Raw genomic sequence first — 16,992 nt, forward strand, 5'->3', positions numbered from 1 at the left:
GCTTGCTGGTGAAAATCTTGGAGGAAAAGACAATAACAAATTTTCTAATTGGCTAGAGCTGCTCTAGTTTAGTCACTCAAAAATTGGCACTTCCCACATCTGTTTTGCTCTCTTACATGCGTCAAGAGAGGGCAAGATGATTCACTCACTCGGGCCCTTCCTCTCTCTTTTACATCTAAATTTAACCAATTTTTCATGTAACTTAATATTAACATTAAGATAAGCTATCACTTAATTTTACTAATGCCAAGCACAGTTCGATTATTCAATCAAGCTTGTTGCAACAAGAGTGGTGAAAATCGCTTAATATTTCGTGTAAGTGTTGATTAAATAATATTTTAGTGCGTTGTGGTATTAACAATAGGTTAAGTAGTAGTAATTTTTAGTCAGTAATAACTAAAATAGTTGCTAGGTTGATCGTAGCCATTAATCAAACAAATTGATCATCGTGAAAGATTCATTAACAACCGCGGTGGTTGTGGTTCAAACACTTATATCTAAAGTAACTGTTATCAGGTATTTGTCGGGACCCATTAATTGTTAACTAAACTAAGCTTGTCGGTTGTTTCAAATTATTGTTAGTTACGAATGTATTTCGAAATGATAGTAGCATGATCAATTCGTACATTTCTCTTTGCCTACTTGTTGGGGAGGACGTCAGCTCATGGTGCCCTGGGGATTTAAAAATTCCATTACTTATATTGGAATGGCCGTGTAGACTCTCCCTCGACATATCTCAGTCAGGAAGGGGGGAAAGAGCTATTGTTGGCTTGACTTTCCCGTTTTCCTTTACATATTAAAGGAGTAGCAATATTTGTCAGTATTACAAAAACGAGGCTATTGTGAATAGTATAAAAATTCGATAGTGTAAAGGGGTAGCTTGGAAAATCGTACATCTGCAAAAGTGAACGAAAAGTTAATAATGTTGCTCTGCTATATTTACCGTAGTTAACACCTTTACTCATATTACTGTTTCTTATTGTAAGTCTCTTGAATTCGGCCTTGCCGTGTTTTATTACTTAAATTAGCTATGTATAAATTTTATCTTAGTATACTTGTTTTAATTCCAAATTATTCTTATTTACCAGCACAACTGTTCCCAGCTAATTTTTGCATCTATTCGTTCTTTAAAGTTATTTTCTGATTTAAGAAGTATTTCGTTTCATTTTCGTTTCCGGTCATCGTAGGCCAGCGTGCATGTACGTGAGTCATGTTTGGTCATACCTCAGCTACAAGCAATCATCATAGGTAATTCACCTCTTTTCAGATGCACGTTGGCTTCTGTGTTCAGTGCTTTTAAAATCGGCGCGAAAACTTGAAAGAAAAAGAAAAAAAATCAATCTGGATATACCGATGTTACAGCGGAAATAATATAAGTGCAACGATATAAAACGTCAAATTAAGTGAAGTTGTTGTTATTGGAGACTAAAATGGAAACAAGGATATACGATTTTTGTCAGTATCGGGGCTGTAAGGAATCGAAGCAATCTGCAATGAAGATTTTTAGGTTCCCCAGTGCTACAACACAAAAATATTGTCATGACAAATGGATTCTGCTCTCTGGTAAGTTTTTCATATCGTGCTTGCTATGCTTTATCCTCGGGTGTGTGTGCCATTTTTTATAAAGAAAGTGCAGAATAAAATTTTGGACCTATTATCTTACTCTGAGCCGTAAGAGGGTAAGACACTATTGTGGCTTAAAGAACGCGAGTTGCCGATGGGGAGATTTGACGTCTTCACAAGCTTAAATGCTCGCGTGCGCAAGCCCAAACCCACACACGTACGCATAAGAGGAAATCTAATACAAATTTACCCGTCCAAAAAAAAACAATTTTTTTTAAGGGCATACCATTAAAATACATTTTTAAAGCACAGAAAATGATAATATTCAATGTTTGAAAAATACTAGGTGAGCAAAGACTTGTACTGGATTATTAAACTAACTTATTCTTTAATAGTACATGGAAAAATAATTAGAAATGCAGAGCAGAAGCAAAACTAGCAATTAAAACAGGAAGTTGTAAAATAAAAATAGTAAAAAATGCTTAATTTTTGACTCAGTATTTAAATGTTTCATAATTTAAAATGTTCAAATATTAATTAAAGAGTTTTTTTAACACGTTCTCTTTAAAAAAGGTTTTCACCTACATAAATTACTGGATTTTTTTAGTATAGTTATTTTTTATCAGCAATCAATACTTTTATATGTGATAGTGTCTTAGTTTGAATAAGTAAAATTTCATCTAATGTTTAGGGGGACACTTTTTTAAAAATTAAAAATTAATTTTTTTATTCTGACATTTAATTTATATGCTCTTTTCGTTTTTGTATTTTTATCTTTGGTGGTTTTTGGTCTACAATTAATTATTAATTAATTATGAAAAGTTGCCTTATGCCTAAAAAGCAGCAAACACAAATGAAAGTGTAAATATTATGTATTTCCAAACGAGTATGCATGAATAAGTATGTATGTACGAAGGAAATATGTATGTAGGTGTGTCTATATATGAATATGTGAACATGTGAATATGTATTATATATGTAAATATGTAGATATGAAGCATTGCATGTGATCCATTTTCATCTCTACACATAAAAAAATGAGTTTTCTTGAGTCTCTGGCTTTTTTCTCACAGAAAAATTGTGTGACTCTTTAAGTCATACTTCATACTTTGACCTCTGCATCAAACAGCTGAAGTCACTGCATAGTACTAATTGAATTAATTTAGATAGTTTATGTATAGTTTAATATTAAGTACCTGTTTATTATAACGTACCTGTTTTTTCGTTTTAAAATAGTAGGCAAAAATCGAAAAATGCTTCATAATAAGGCAATTGTGTACTGACACATTTGTGATTAAACAAAAATTAAAATTAAAATTTTAAAAAACAAAACAAAGTTGTGCAGAAGGAAGGCATTTTTATAGCTGGATGGTAAAAAAAAAAATTTACCAATAATTTGTTAAACCCACTTTTCTCTGTAAATAACTAATGTACTGTAAAAGGATTTTGGTAAACATTTGTAGTCATTACGTATTGTAGGGAAAAAGGTTAATTGTTTGCACATAATAAAATTTTCATTTCTACTAAATCCATGCTGTAGGATGCAAGTGATTTTAATCACAAGGAGGAAATTGGAAACGTAAATTCAAGTTAACAATATAATACATAAATGCATATAAATATTATTGTACACTTAGATGTATGTTTTACCTTGCTGGTGATAACCGTATTTGATATTACTGTAATAAAGGTAAGTTTTCTTGTGCCTTTTCTCTCTCACATTGAATGTTAATAATTATTTGGGGAGCTTTAAAATGCATGAATTAGATTCATATTCTAGTAAATTACTTTATTATAATAAAATTAAATAATTATTTTATATAATTATTATTAAAAGTATATTTATTTGAACGTATCGGAAAGAAAGTGTTAACATTTTATATTAATTTAAATAAAACATAAATAAAATAAAGCACTCTCGAAAAATGTGTACCCGGTTCGACGGCTGGCCACGGCAGGTCACTGCGATCAGTGCCAAAAAGTCGTCTTGCATCCTAGCATTGGTGTTAGCAATGTCTCTACTCATCTTTGGTAAAACCCACCCTTTCGCTTCCAAATGAATTTCATACACACAACCTAAACAATACACTACATACATAACACTGATTTAAAAAAAAGAAATATTCAGTGCTGTATTAACGCATACGGCAGCAACACCATACCGTATAGTAGGTGCGGCAGATTTTGAGGGGCGGTAAATTTTGGTTAAATTAAGAATATTTTGTTATAATAATGTTTAGCTTAAAATTGACGATAGAAAAAGAAAAAATTGAAAATTTTTATTCATACATAATATTCGGGAGTTTAAAATAACAATTGTAAATTATAAAGCTTCAAATAAGGAGCTGATTTTCCAATTACTACGTAATTTGATAAGAACTAAAAAAAATAAGACAGTAAATTACAAACAGTCTAAGTTAATGTTAAACTTTAACGAATTTTTTTTACTAAGATCAACCGTTATAATATTATCTAAATTGTAATACAAAATTTAGGTATTACTTTTATTTTTAACTTAGTCAAGCTAGTAACAAATGATACATTCATATTATTACGTATGGACTATTACAGTATAGTTATTAGTTACATTTTTTAAAATTGCACTTTTCTAGTGCTTCTGTTTTTTTTTTTTTTTTTTTTTTTTTTCAGCATAGTTATCTAGTAGTGACTGAAAATCAATTCCTTCAGTCATCTTTGCTTCGATACATCAAAGTGCTAATGAATTTAACTTTCAATCTTCTTGAGAAGATCGTTAATAATTTTTAATGTGTTTCAAAGCTGACAAAGATCCCTCTCCTGAAGTGTTAGCTATAAACATACATGAAAATATACATAGCGTAGTGTACACATTCGGATAAATACTTGTAAAATAAATCAGCACCACACAATATTGTCACTAAATCCTTGTAGCACAAACGATGCATATATTTTGTTCGTAGAAGCTATGGGGCTAGCGAGTTAGCAAGCTCAGCTGAGAGAGCGCGAGAGAGAAGAGCCTCCAACAATGGGATTAGAGCATTTCAGGACATAATGTAAATCTGTATATGCAGCAACATGTTTGAAAGGGGTGTGAAGAAATACTTTTTCTTGCAAACCAGAGGCTCTTTTTTATAACGCCTTCTGAGCTGAGATTTTTAACTTGCTAGCCCTCTACTTTACGTTCTTCAGCATGCAGATGCAGTTACAGCTCGAGTAGAAATTGAAAGTGGGCAGCTTAGCTTAAATTCATAGTCCAAATCAAGCAACCAAGCCTGGCTGCAGGTAGGTTTATAATACGGCGCTGACTTGGGCGCAGCTTGGCCTGACTTTGCATGACTTTCACCCAGTAATCGCCCACTTTAGTGTGTACTGATATTGGATTATTTCATACAAGCAACGATTATATACTAGCATGCAAGTTTGTACATATATTTATGTGTATCTGCGCGCGCGTGTGTGCATACTATTTGTATACGTATATTCGACGATAACTGGTCGAAAGTCATGCCAAGTCAGACCAAGCTGTGCCTAAGTCAGCGGCGTATAACAAACCCACTGGAGGCCCAGTCAGGTGCCAAGCTTTGGGGCAGTTTTCACCCACTTTCAATTTCTACTCGGAAGGTTACTATTTGATAGGAACGCATTCACATAAGTCTCCAACTTTTATTGGCTACTCAGCTCAACAATTTTTTTACGCTTTTGGGATATGAAAAAATAAAACTAACTTCCAGGAAAGTTGATTACTGATCCTAAAATATCTAGTGCTTAGTATCTAAATAATCTTTACTAATAATAAAGCCTAAGCCAAAAGTGGAATATTACCACGAGCCTGCATCTCTAAGAAATTTTATGTGTATAATAAAAACTGGGAAAGTTTGATAAATCAAATACTTTTTTTTTTTTTTTTTTACAGCCATTTCTGAGAACAACGCTCAATAGACTCTACATTGCTGCGTTACTCTGCATGTATATGCTATCGTCATTGGAATATTAAAAAATCGCCTCAAATTGAATGTGTTCAATCACTTAAACAGCAATGAGGATCCTATTTTATATGGCTTCCAAACTATCGGATCACGGTTTGTAATACGCACATGAGCAATTGGTTTCTTAGAGGTACGTGCCAAGTAAGAAAAGATCGGGTCTTGAACTCGGAAGCCTGTGTTACCAAGCTCCCGAGCCATAAGAACCACATCCTAAACTACTGTGCTACCTCTAAAACAATTCTTACTTTTACAAATAATTAAATTAGTTCATAAAAAATGTGTTAGAAAAAATCGATTATTTTATTTTTATTCAATTGTATGAATGTTCGAAAAAGGTACTATCAGGATCATACGAATAAAAACTGCAAATAAACAAATACATCAAACCTATTTATTATAAAATTACTTAACAAAACAAATGCATTTTACAAAATTATAAAATTAATAAAAAATAAAATTTAATTTATCATTGAAAATTTAGATTTGATGAAGTAAATTAATTTCGAATTACTTTTACTTTTCTTAAGCGGGCGGCAAGATTATGTTAGCGTAGGGGCAGGGAAATGTACAATACGGCACTAGAATAAAATGATCACCGTCAAGGACGACCACGTCGCGGCCTGGGACGTAATACGTACGATAGCATACAGCTATACGTCCGTGCGCTCCTTCTAGTTTGGGTCTTTAAGGATAGAAGAGCAGGGAAGATAAGGAGATAAGAACTAAGAGTTGAGAGCAGTCTGTCAAGAGGGTTGGGTTGAAACGAGTCGGTCGGTGATACACTCTTCTCTCACTAATATAAGTAATTAAGGATAGTCAAATATAAATCGTTCTTATATCTCGCGTGCACCGCAAGCTACCATTTTCCAACGTAACAGTAGTCTTTAAATAAAAATATTTCCGTATTTTTGTGTTCAAAATATTGCATCTTATTCATGGATTGTCTTACATATCAAAACAAAAATGCATGTTATGTTAATACATTTGTAAAAATAATACAGTAAAGAGAGTTGTACCGCAATATGTAGGTGGTAAGTAACTGTTTTTATAAATTTATGTTCAATACGTTTATTTCTTAAGAAATATGTCAATAACTTTCTAATACAACGCAGAAGTTAACTCACTGTTAAAAAAAATATTTAAAGAATGAAAAAATAAATGTATTCTTACCTCTCTAACAATAAAGATATACTAACTGTTATTATTATATCTGAAAAACGGTAAAGCTAGGAACGCTGTGAATAAAACAAGATGCTTAAAACATTATTCTTAAATATGTATTTTTCAATTTCAGTAAATTCTTAAAACTCTCTCTCTCTCTCTCTCTCTTAAGAGTGTGTGTTGAATAAATGATTAATTTTTCCAAAACAGTTAAACTAAGTTGTCTAAAATTATAATATGTTGTTGTAATGATAAATGTTAGTTGATAAAAAATTTTTCAAGGAATTCTTTAATAATTCTTTTGCTTGATGCATGCAGCAGTATACATACTAAACCTGAAGGCATCAAGTATTTGTAAAAAATTTAGAGAAAAAAATTTGTTTTTCATGTTTGAAACAAACTAGTTAGATATAATTAGAATATGATTTTCCCACTTGTAGAGAAATAAGATATTGTAAGTTTTTGTGTGACTTTATCTCTGGTATAACAAGCATTATTTATGATACGTATGTATCATCAAATTTATAGGCTCATATATAGATGAAGGTACTGTTTTAAACACTCTCAGTCTAGCCATGTCCTTTTACAATGGTGAATAATTTTTCAATTGAATGTTGAAAAGTCGAAAAATATAAGTTTTAGAATTAAAGTCGGTGATTAAGTTACACAAAAACTTCTAATATTAAATTCATCTACAAGCGGGAAAATCATTTTCCAATCTTACCATATTAAGATGAGAATTTTGAGCTATGGTTGAAACAGCTCAAAAACCAAGAATGAAATCTATCAGAACCTACAGTGTGTGAGAGTGAGTGCACGACTTCTTGGTAGCTCAAGTGATAAAACAACTGTCTAGAGTACAATAGATGGTGTGTTTAATATACACCCCAGGGAAAGAATTTTTTTTATTTTTGCGAATAGTTTGAAATCTATTTAAACTTAAATGTTTTGAATTTTCAAGATTCAATTGAAAAATTATTTACTATCATAAAAGGACATATATGAAAAAAAAATACTTGGAAGAGTATCTCCATTTATCTTGAGGCTAGTAATGAGGCGTAATCGATCTCAAGTAATCGCTTCTAAATTCGATGATACACACGTATCATAAATATTACTTGTTATACCAGTGGTAAAGTTACACAAAAACTTTTTTTTCTTAAATCATTTACGAATTCTTGAAGCCCCCAGATTTTGTTTTATCATACGGATGATTGCACCTATTATGGCTGGTATATCTTCCAAAAAAATTAGATTCAAAAACTGTTCTATTTCGAAATTTGCGAAACAATTACAGCTGTTTTAAGCTCACTTGAATATTTACATTGTAGGTCGTGCAAACAGCTGGTGATCATCGAGCCACGCAAGTCATTTGTTGATATCTACGAATTATTTTTTTTATAACCTCTAGCATTTGAATCTGGGCGCAGTTGATAAAAATTGGTTAGAGCAATATAAAATAATTTCGAGGAGGACTATAATTTAACTATACTGGTGAAAAATCGGATCATTTTGTATGTTATCGCTGTTTAAATTTTATAAATAATTATTTGCGATGAATTTTCCTCAGCGGATTAAGTTCCATATTATTAAGTAAATCAAAAAACTATAATCTTATTATGTTTGTTTGTACACTTTATTAATATAAGCATACAATAGTTCTTACACCTTCGTAGTGCGAGTCACGGGTTTATGGATACTACGAAATATATGTATACATACAGACTGCAAGGGGGCACTTCTATCATCTAGAATTTATAATACGCGCTTTACATTTATATTTATATTCTTCTATTTATTATATTTTCTTGTAATAAAAAATCCGTCTCATAGACAATTCAACAGTACACATTTTTTTACATATATTTCATTTCTATTTGAAACACGAAAATTCCAATTTAAACACCGCGCGCGGCGAATGTGCGTCTAGTACGTTAAGAAAACGCTAGAGCGCGTTCACCCAAAGAAGGGAAAACCTGCTACTCAAAAGGAAATAGCGTTAGCATAAAAGGCACCAGTGCGCAATGCAAAAGAGAGTTCCTCTTCCAGCGAGCCTGGAACGCGGTATATCCGTTGCTCACCCAGACCTGGAACTTTCCCGTGCACCAGTACAATACCGCGACGAGCACGAAGGGAGAGAAAGAGACAAAGTACGAAGGCGGATAGCTGAAAAGTAAGTGTGTACACCACCAACAAGGTAACACTTCCACTAACCGGTACCTACTTGGACTTTCGGTGCTCGACCGCTTTAAGCGTGGAGACGACGCATCCCCAAGTAGTCGAGGCACTAGGGTTAGCGACCACGTTCTTAGGCGAAGTTTCTGGGTTGACGACTTGAGCAGTGCTCAAGACACCCAAGGGCCCTGAGAACGACCTAACCTTACGTGACTTGGTCGGATAGGTAGTTACCTTACACTAACTTTCCGCGGTTGTAATAAAAATTCGCATCAGTCTAACCTAACGTGTTTAAGCAGAGATATTAAGGAGGGAAAATTCAAATTGTCATTTATGTAAAATTCTCTATTAAAAGGGTGGATAAATTCTAAGTAAATTATCGAGTTTTTTTTTATTTTTATTATTAACGTAAATAATTGCGATTACTCAAATACAATTAATACATATAAAAATTGAAGATATAATTTCCTTAGAATCATATGATTGAATAAATATAAGATAATTAAAAATAAATTGATTGTACTTATTTAAGCAAACCTTCCCCTCCACGTAAGATTGCGAGTTCCTTTTTATAGTTTAAGATAAAAACTAGAAAAATAGCTGTTAAGATTTAAAATCGTTTATATAAACTGAGAATATTATCTGGACCCCAAAAAGGGACAGGAATAAAATAAAAAAAAGATATTAGATTAGAAAAATATTGAATAAGTTAAAAAAGATATTAAATTATTAAATTAATTAAATTAAGGGAATATTCAGGAGAATTTAATAAAGTAGTAATCAATAAACAATCGCTGTATATGGTGCAGGAACTAATTGATTATTCAACAGATAAATTTTGAAACTTAATAATAATTATTTTTTAAGTATTGTATATAATCGGCAATCTGAGCAATTTCGCTCTTTTGCACAGGGCAACGAACCCGCCCTCCGACATATAAATACAATCATTGTTTGTGTGTTGGTTCCTAATCTTAGAGTTTCCTCGGTACAGATAATATTCTTAGCCGATTGTTACCACCACCAATTAACCGGGGTTATACTCAAAGAAAGGGAAGTCGTAAGACGGATTGGCATGAGTTCATGCGTAGAACGAGTTTTTACTCTCGTCTACTCGGCGATCAGGGAGGAACTGACTACATCACTAATGCGACTCTCCTTCAAGCATACATACATAAACACAAGGAAGCACTTATACCGATTATCACCTAGCGCCACGGTAGACCCGAGCTATCGCCGAGCTTATATCTCCGAACAGGAGGTGACCTTGCTTAATAATAACAACTCCTTGTTACTTTTATCTTTTTATTTACCTTTTGACCTGGTTTCTGGAATCTTATGTGATCTACTGTTGATGACAAAGCAGAAACCATCGCCCTTTCATCTAACATCCACTTTTCTTCTTTTAAAAGCCTTTGTTGCATTGAATCCACCGTCTGCTTAACGATATCCATGCTGTCCCAGGCCGATATAAACGGACTTATACACTTGCGATAACCCTCCAAGAATCTTAGTCATAACCGCCACGTCCGATACATTTTCTTTTAAGTCCTTGAATTGCTGTGCCAAATTTTGTTTTTTCGAGATGTATATTGAATCACGGACTCCCTTTCTTCCAATCTTAGCTGATGGAATCTCTGTAAAAGCACTAGTTCATTTGTTTCACACTTTGGCTCCTGGATAAGTTTGATCTTTTTTTACATCTGCTACATGGTTTCGTAAGTCGAGAAAGTTTTAAGCTGATCATCAGTCATGGCTGACGATATTACTAGCAAAGCGTGGGCATTATTTTTCTTCCACACTTTTTCCTCTCCTGGCTCCTTGGTTGGGTCTAATTTCTTTTCGATACCACTCGTTATTCCATCCACGTTGATGGCTCTCAACATTTACGTAATTTGAAATTTCCATGACTGGAAGTTGGTGCCATCGAATTTCCTAATCCCTTTGATTTTCAGATCTTCGGCTATGGTTCAATGATACATCACTTACGCTCCAATTGCACACAGTACTTAACAACCACTTTCACCGTTTCAAATTTCTACACACAACATCTGGAGCTTAGGGCCTAGGCCCATAACCTATCGAAGTATACATATATTTCATCAAGCCCGCAGAGAAGCCGGAAAAAATTGGTGTGTATGTGTGAATAAATAGAGTTATATGTTGTATTGTTTATTTGTATACTTTATTAATACAAGCACACAATAGTTCTTACACCTTTGTAGTGCGAGTCACGGTTTTATGGGTACTACGAAATATATGAGGTCTGTCCGGAAAGTATCGGGCTTACCACTACAACTCCGCGCCACAGTGTTCGAGCGACCTCTGTGGTGCATAAACGTAAACAGTAAAGCCTTACGAACTCAGCGGTTGCTCGTTGATACCTTTCGGACGCATAGATCATACACAGCACGTCTTTGTTTACAAAGTTATTTTTGAGTTTGCCGGATTTCGTGATTGTTAAAAATGACTGAAAAGCAAGATCAACAAATTTGCAGTAAATTTTGCTTTCAGTCAAAACGAGTTCTGAAACTATTCAGATGATGCAAAAGGCTTTTGGAAATCAGTGTATGAGCAAAACACGAATAAAAGAGTGATTTAATCGTTTCAAAGAAGGCCGTACTTCTGTTGATAGTGATCTTCGTTTTGGTCGACAAAAACATTGAATAATATTTAGCGAGTGCGACTTGCGATCGCACAAGATCGTCGTATGACTGTGCGGAAACAAGAAGACCTTGGAATACCAAAAACTATTGTTTGGGAAATTTTAACCTTAAATTTACAAATGACATGCGTGTGTGCGAAATTCATACCGAAATTGCTTAGCACAGAGAAAAAACAGCTCCACTAAGAAATCGCATAGGACCACTTAGAAATGGTCAATAATGATTATACTTTGCTTAGAAACGTTAGTACTTGTAATAAGTCATGAGTTTATGGTTATGATCCTGAAACAAAGTATCAGTCTTCTCAGTGGAAACCCTCTGTATCGCCAAGACCAAAAAAAAAGCACGTCAAAGTCGAAGTCGAATGTTAAGTCAATGTTGATTTTTTTTTTATTGAGAAGGTATTGTGCACTACCAATATGCACCGACAGGTCAGACAATTAATAAGAATTTTACGTAAAAGTTTTAAAATATTTTCGTGAAGCAGAGAGTAAAAAAAACGCACGAACTTTTGGTCAAGTGGTGACTGGCTCCTTCATTACGATAATGCGCCAGCGCATTCATCGAATCTTGTGCAACAGTTTTTGACTAAACACAGTATTGCATTACTGGAACAACTTCCATACACTCCTGACATAGCCCCCTGTAACTATTGGCTGTTTCCAAAACTGAAAAAACCACTTAAAAGACAGCGATTTGATAACAAAACGATGGTTAAGGCCGCGGACACATGGAGAGTGTAACGCGTACCGCGTAACCATTAAAGCCCATAAAAGTGAGAGAGAGGTAAAAGACGCGAATCTCTCTCACTCTCATGGGCTCAAATGGTTACGCAGTACGCGTTACGCTCTCCATGTGCCCGCGGCCTAAGAATAATGCGATGAGAGAACTCAAGGCCATCCCTAAAAGTGAGTTCCAGGACTGTTTCGAGAAGTGAAAACATTGCTGGAACTGTGTTATTCAATCAAATGGGGATTACATTGAAGGATGCCATGCACCGAATGATGAAGAATAACGCCAGCGCGGAGTTGTAGGGGTATACATACAGACGGATTGGCATGAGTTCATGCGAAGAATGAGTTTTAACTCTCATCTACTCAGCGATCGGAGACGAACTGTCTACATCGCCAATGCGACTCTCCCACAGGAATGTAGGGGTGGGTAAAATATATCGATACATCGGAAACACCGATATGTTTCTGACGATATATCAGGCCGATATTTTTTTCATTTTTCATCGGTGCATCGATATACGATATATGATTTGGATATATCGCAAACAGTATATTTTTTACGACGTTAAAAGTTTTTTTTGGACTTACAAAAAATGATGAGCGCTACCAGTATGCTGAAAAAAACATTCGATTCTGCCTGCTCGGCTTTTGCTTTATACCCCCTTGTCTCTCTTCCCGCATCACTGCATAAATAGGATCTGCTCTGACCACACGCTCCAAGAGACCTAATCAACAGGAAATTTTACGCTCTACAAGCTGGTATTTTTATTTAATATATATTGAGATATTGATGAAACAAGCGAAACAAGTTTAAGACGCTTATTTAACGACAGACTCAGTTTTCAAAATTTTAAATATTTTCTCTTTATCAGCGATGTCAATAACGTTCAAAAATCAAGAATACCCATGCAACATTTTTACCCGTTTATTTACACGGAACGTATCTAAATAGGCACTGGCTTCACAGCATCAGTGAAATTTAACTTTCATCTTTGAGAAGTAGTATATCTTTGAAACAAGTTAGAAGGCACTGTACAGAATTGCAGGCAAGAGGTAAACATTCAGTATAGCCCCAAGACTTAAAAACTGTAGTACTGCCAGTACTATATATAACAGCCCTGTGGTAACACAGTAACAATGTAGTTTTGGTTAGTCTAGAAGTTAACATAACTATCAAGCTGAGAAAATGTATACCTTTATAAAAGCCAGTAATCTAAATGGATGTATGCACCTACTCACATTTTACGACTTACTCAGATCCATCAATCTAAGCTGCTACCAGTCATACCAAACCTCAATATAAAATACACTCAGCATAGATATTTTAATGGTTAACAAAAAAGATGAAAGCTTTAGCACATACAGAGATGTTACTATCACTGTATTTTTTTAGGCCTTCAAGTAAATACCTAGGCATAGTCTTTACTTTAAATTGAGGCTGAAGTATCATGAGTTCCACTGATGCAGTAAAAGTTGGATGAGCTACTTGGACAGCAAAGTACACACACGTCTCGCTATCCAGCGGAAATTTGAAAACGTAACAAAATGTTAGAAAAAGTGAACATGTGTAATATGCCGTAACCCGCAAAAAAATGTAAGAAAATGTAAGGAACTGTAATAGTCTCACGGATTTCGGACGTTTATTACACTTTATTAAGTTGTGTTACGTTTTTTTACATTTTCTTACATTTTAATATGATTTACCACATGCTGTTACACTTATACTTTTTCATAATAGTTACTCAAGGTTTTTTTCATTTAAGGCAAACTTTATTCGAAAATGTAAGGAAATGTGTCTAAAAGTTATCAATGATAATGAAATATAAAAAAGTGTAATAAACTGCAAAAAACTGTAAGCTGTTATAAAACTTTACAGATGACAAAACTTCCTTACAGTTTATTAGAGTTTACTACAGTTGCTTTTTCACGAGATTCAAGTGTCTTTTTAGAATTATAATAAAATGTAACGAATCGTAAGACAATGTGTTGGGTTGTAGGTGACTATAATCAAACGTAACAAAACGTAACAAACTGTAACTGTGGTCCGAAATCCAACCAAACTGTACATTACATCACAGAAAGTTACGCTTGGCTACGTTTTTTCACACTAACTTTTTCCGTTGGGGTGACAAGGTGTTCAAGTAAAATGAAAGGAAACAACAAGCACATGCAACACAAGTCAATAATGCAAGTTTAAAGCTGAAGTGACAGCAACGTAATTACTATAAATACTCACGTTATTGTACTACTACAAGCAGGTTTCTACTTAAGGTGCGTTCTAGTGGCAACAACTCCTATTTAACTCTGTTATCCTCTCCTACTTTGCTTTCGTTCACCACCACTGTCTTAATCCTCAGGGTAATTTGCAAGAATATGCACTAGTACAACTTCTAGAGCAGTGCCTAAAAGGCTTTAAATTCTCTTTTTTCTTACGTCTAGAGAACACTGTGAGGTCTAAGTTTTCGACATTCACGATCTACTATAGTTTCACAACAAACAGACGAAAACTTGTTACAACAGCAAACAAGCATCAGGCCGCTACTACTATTCTCTGTACTTGGCGTAAATTGAACTTTTATTATACTTGTGATTAAAAATTAAATAAACGTGAAGTGAAGATAAAGAAACTGGAATAAATTGTACTTAGTGGTTTTGACAGGCAATTGTCGACTGCCACTGTAGACTGTGCTGTCTTTATTATACTACTCAGTGGCTGTATGTTTTCTCTAAGCCAATAAAAATCTACTACTACTCCTACTACTGTCTTTATCAGTGTCGCAAACACGTGTTTTAACACACACTGCGTTGTGCGCATAGACACATAAGAAATAGGCTACTCGTTCTTATCTACGGCGCTAAAGCTCAAGTAGAAAGAGACACAACATCGAACGTGCATACCTGTCTCTCTTGCACGTTGCCAACGGTGGGGAGGTTGCGTCAGCTGGCCTTAGTTTACTGACCTTTCCGTTGGCAACGTGCGAGAGCGAGACATATACACACGTTCGATGTTGTTTCTCTTTCTACTTGTGCTTCAGCGCCGTACACAAGAACGAGCAGTCTAATTCTTATGTGTCCATGGTTGTGCGTTCTTCAAAGGCTGTCACACACACACACGTAATATATACGTATACAGGGATATTCTTAAGTACTTGAGGAGCGGGAACCAGCGTGTAGATCAGCTTCCCCTGAGTCAAAATCCGTTTACAGAATAATTTTTTAACAATTATTCATTAAGTAAATGGATTTACAAAAGTGCTGAATTTCAGCGTGTTTAGAACGCCAATTTCAATGGCGCGGGCTGCCATGAAAAGCAGTGTCATCGATCGCAACAACATAGCAACAAACCTCTAAGTCGGTAAACAAAGTCTGAATAGATCCCCTAGCGGGCAGGAGATGGCGCTCAAATGTGATTAAAATAGTAAAAACGTGTAGCTATAAAATTATTAGAAGGAGATAAAGGGCTGAGTATCAGAAACGTAAAAACAAATAAATAAGCGTACAAAAAGGTTATTTAGTTAACCCGAAATATTATTGTGAGATCATTCTACATACGATGAAATTGACAATGACGATGAAGATGACGATGATAATAATAAAGATAATAAACATGATAATTAACATAATATAAGAAAAAAAATTGTTAACAACATTAATAATAATAATTAATACTTATAATAAATACATATGTTTAACTTAAGCAGCTATCAGGTGGAACTTGGGCCGCACTTGAGAAGTACTTGAGCAGTGGCGCTTGGGCGGTACTTGGACGGCACTTTGGCGGCACTTGGGCAGAATTTAAGCAGCGGAACTTGGGCGGTACTTGGGCGGCAGTTGGGCCGTACATTGTCGGTACTTTGTCGGCACTTGGGCATAATTTAAGCAGCGGCACTTGGGCGGTACTTAGGCGGCACTTGGGTGGTACTTTGGCGGTACTTTGTCGGCACTTAGACATAATTTGAGCAGTGGCACTTGGGCCGTACTTTGGCGGTACTTTGTCGGCACTTGAGCATAATTTGAGCAGCGGCACTTGGGCGGCACTTGGGCGGTACTTAGTCGGCACCTTGGCATAATTTGAGCAGTGACACTTGGGCGGTACTTGGGCGGTACTTTGGTGGCACTTGAGCAGAAGTACTGCCCAAGTGCCGCTGCTCAAATTCTGCCCGAGTGCTGACAAAGTACTGCCCAAGTGCCGCCCAAGTGCCGCTGCTCAAATTCTGCCCAAGTACCACCCAAGTGCCACCTAAATACCGTCACGTGCTGCAACTCAAATTCTGCCCAAGTGCCGACAAAGTACCGCCAAAGTACCACCCAAGTGCCGACAAAGTACCGCCAAAGTGCCACCTAAATACCGCTACGTGCTGCAACTCCAATTCTGCCTAAGTGCCGACAAAGTACTGCCAAAGTACCACACGAGTGCCGACAAAGTACCGCCCAAGTGCCGCCCAAGTGCCGCTGCTCAAATCCTGCCCAAGTGCCGCCAAAGTACCGCCCAAGTGCCGCCCAAGTGCCGCTGCTCAAATTCTGCCCAAGTGCCGACAAAGTACTGCCAAAGTACCACCCAAGTGCCGCCCAAGTACCGCCCAAGTTCCGCTGCTCAAATTCTGCCAAAGTACCACCTAAGTGCCACCCAAGTACCGCCCAAGCGCCGCTGCTCAAGTACTACCCAAGTGTGGCCCAAGTTTCACCTGATAGCTGCTTAAGTTAAACATTTGTATTCATTATAAGTAT

General features: G+C 35.5%; 1 protein-coding gene across 2 annotated transcripts in view; it reads right to left on the reverse strand.

Annotated features, from left to right (window-relative positions):
* Lis-1 (LisH and WD40 domain-containing Lis-1) overlaps window positions 1-15,000 on the reverse strand; it is a 360,764-nt gene extending 345,764 nt beyond the window's left edge. The window contains exon 1 of one of the 2 annotated variants that reach the window (XM_014349624.2): window positions 14,501-15,000. The gene's annotated coding sequence lies outside the window, so the exon portion shown is untranslated. Of the gene's footprint in view, window positions 1-14,302; window positions 14,326-14,500 lie in introns of those variants that run through there. The other variant, XM_089597619.1, reaches the window with a different exon arrangement.
* Window positions 15,001-16,992: the final 1,992 nt, after the last annotated feature.

Source organism: Copidosoma floridanum, unplaced genomic scaffold (genome assembly GCF_036245765.1).
Source record: "Copidosoma floridanum isolate Cflo_tuat_1 unplaced genomic scaffold, Cflo_Japanese_pri ptg000034l, whole genome shotgun sequence".
Classification (NCBI taxonomy): Eukaryota; Metazoa; Arthropoda; class Insecta; order Hymenoptera; family Encyrtidae; genus Copidosoma; species Copidosoma floridanum.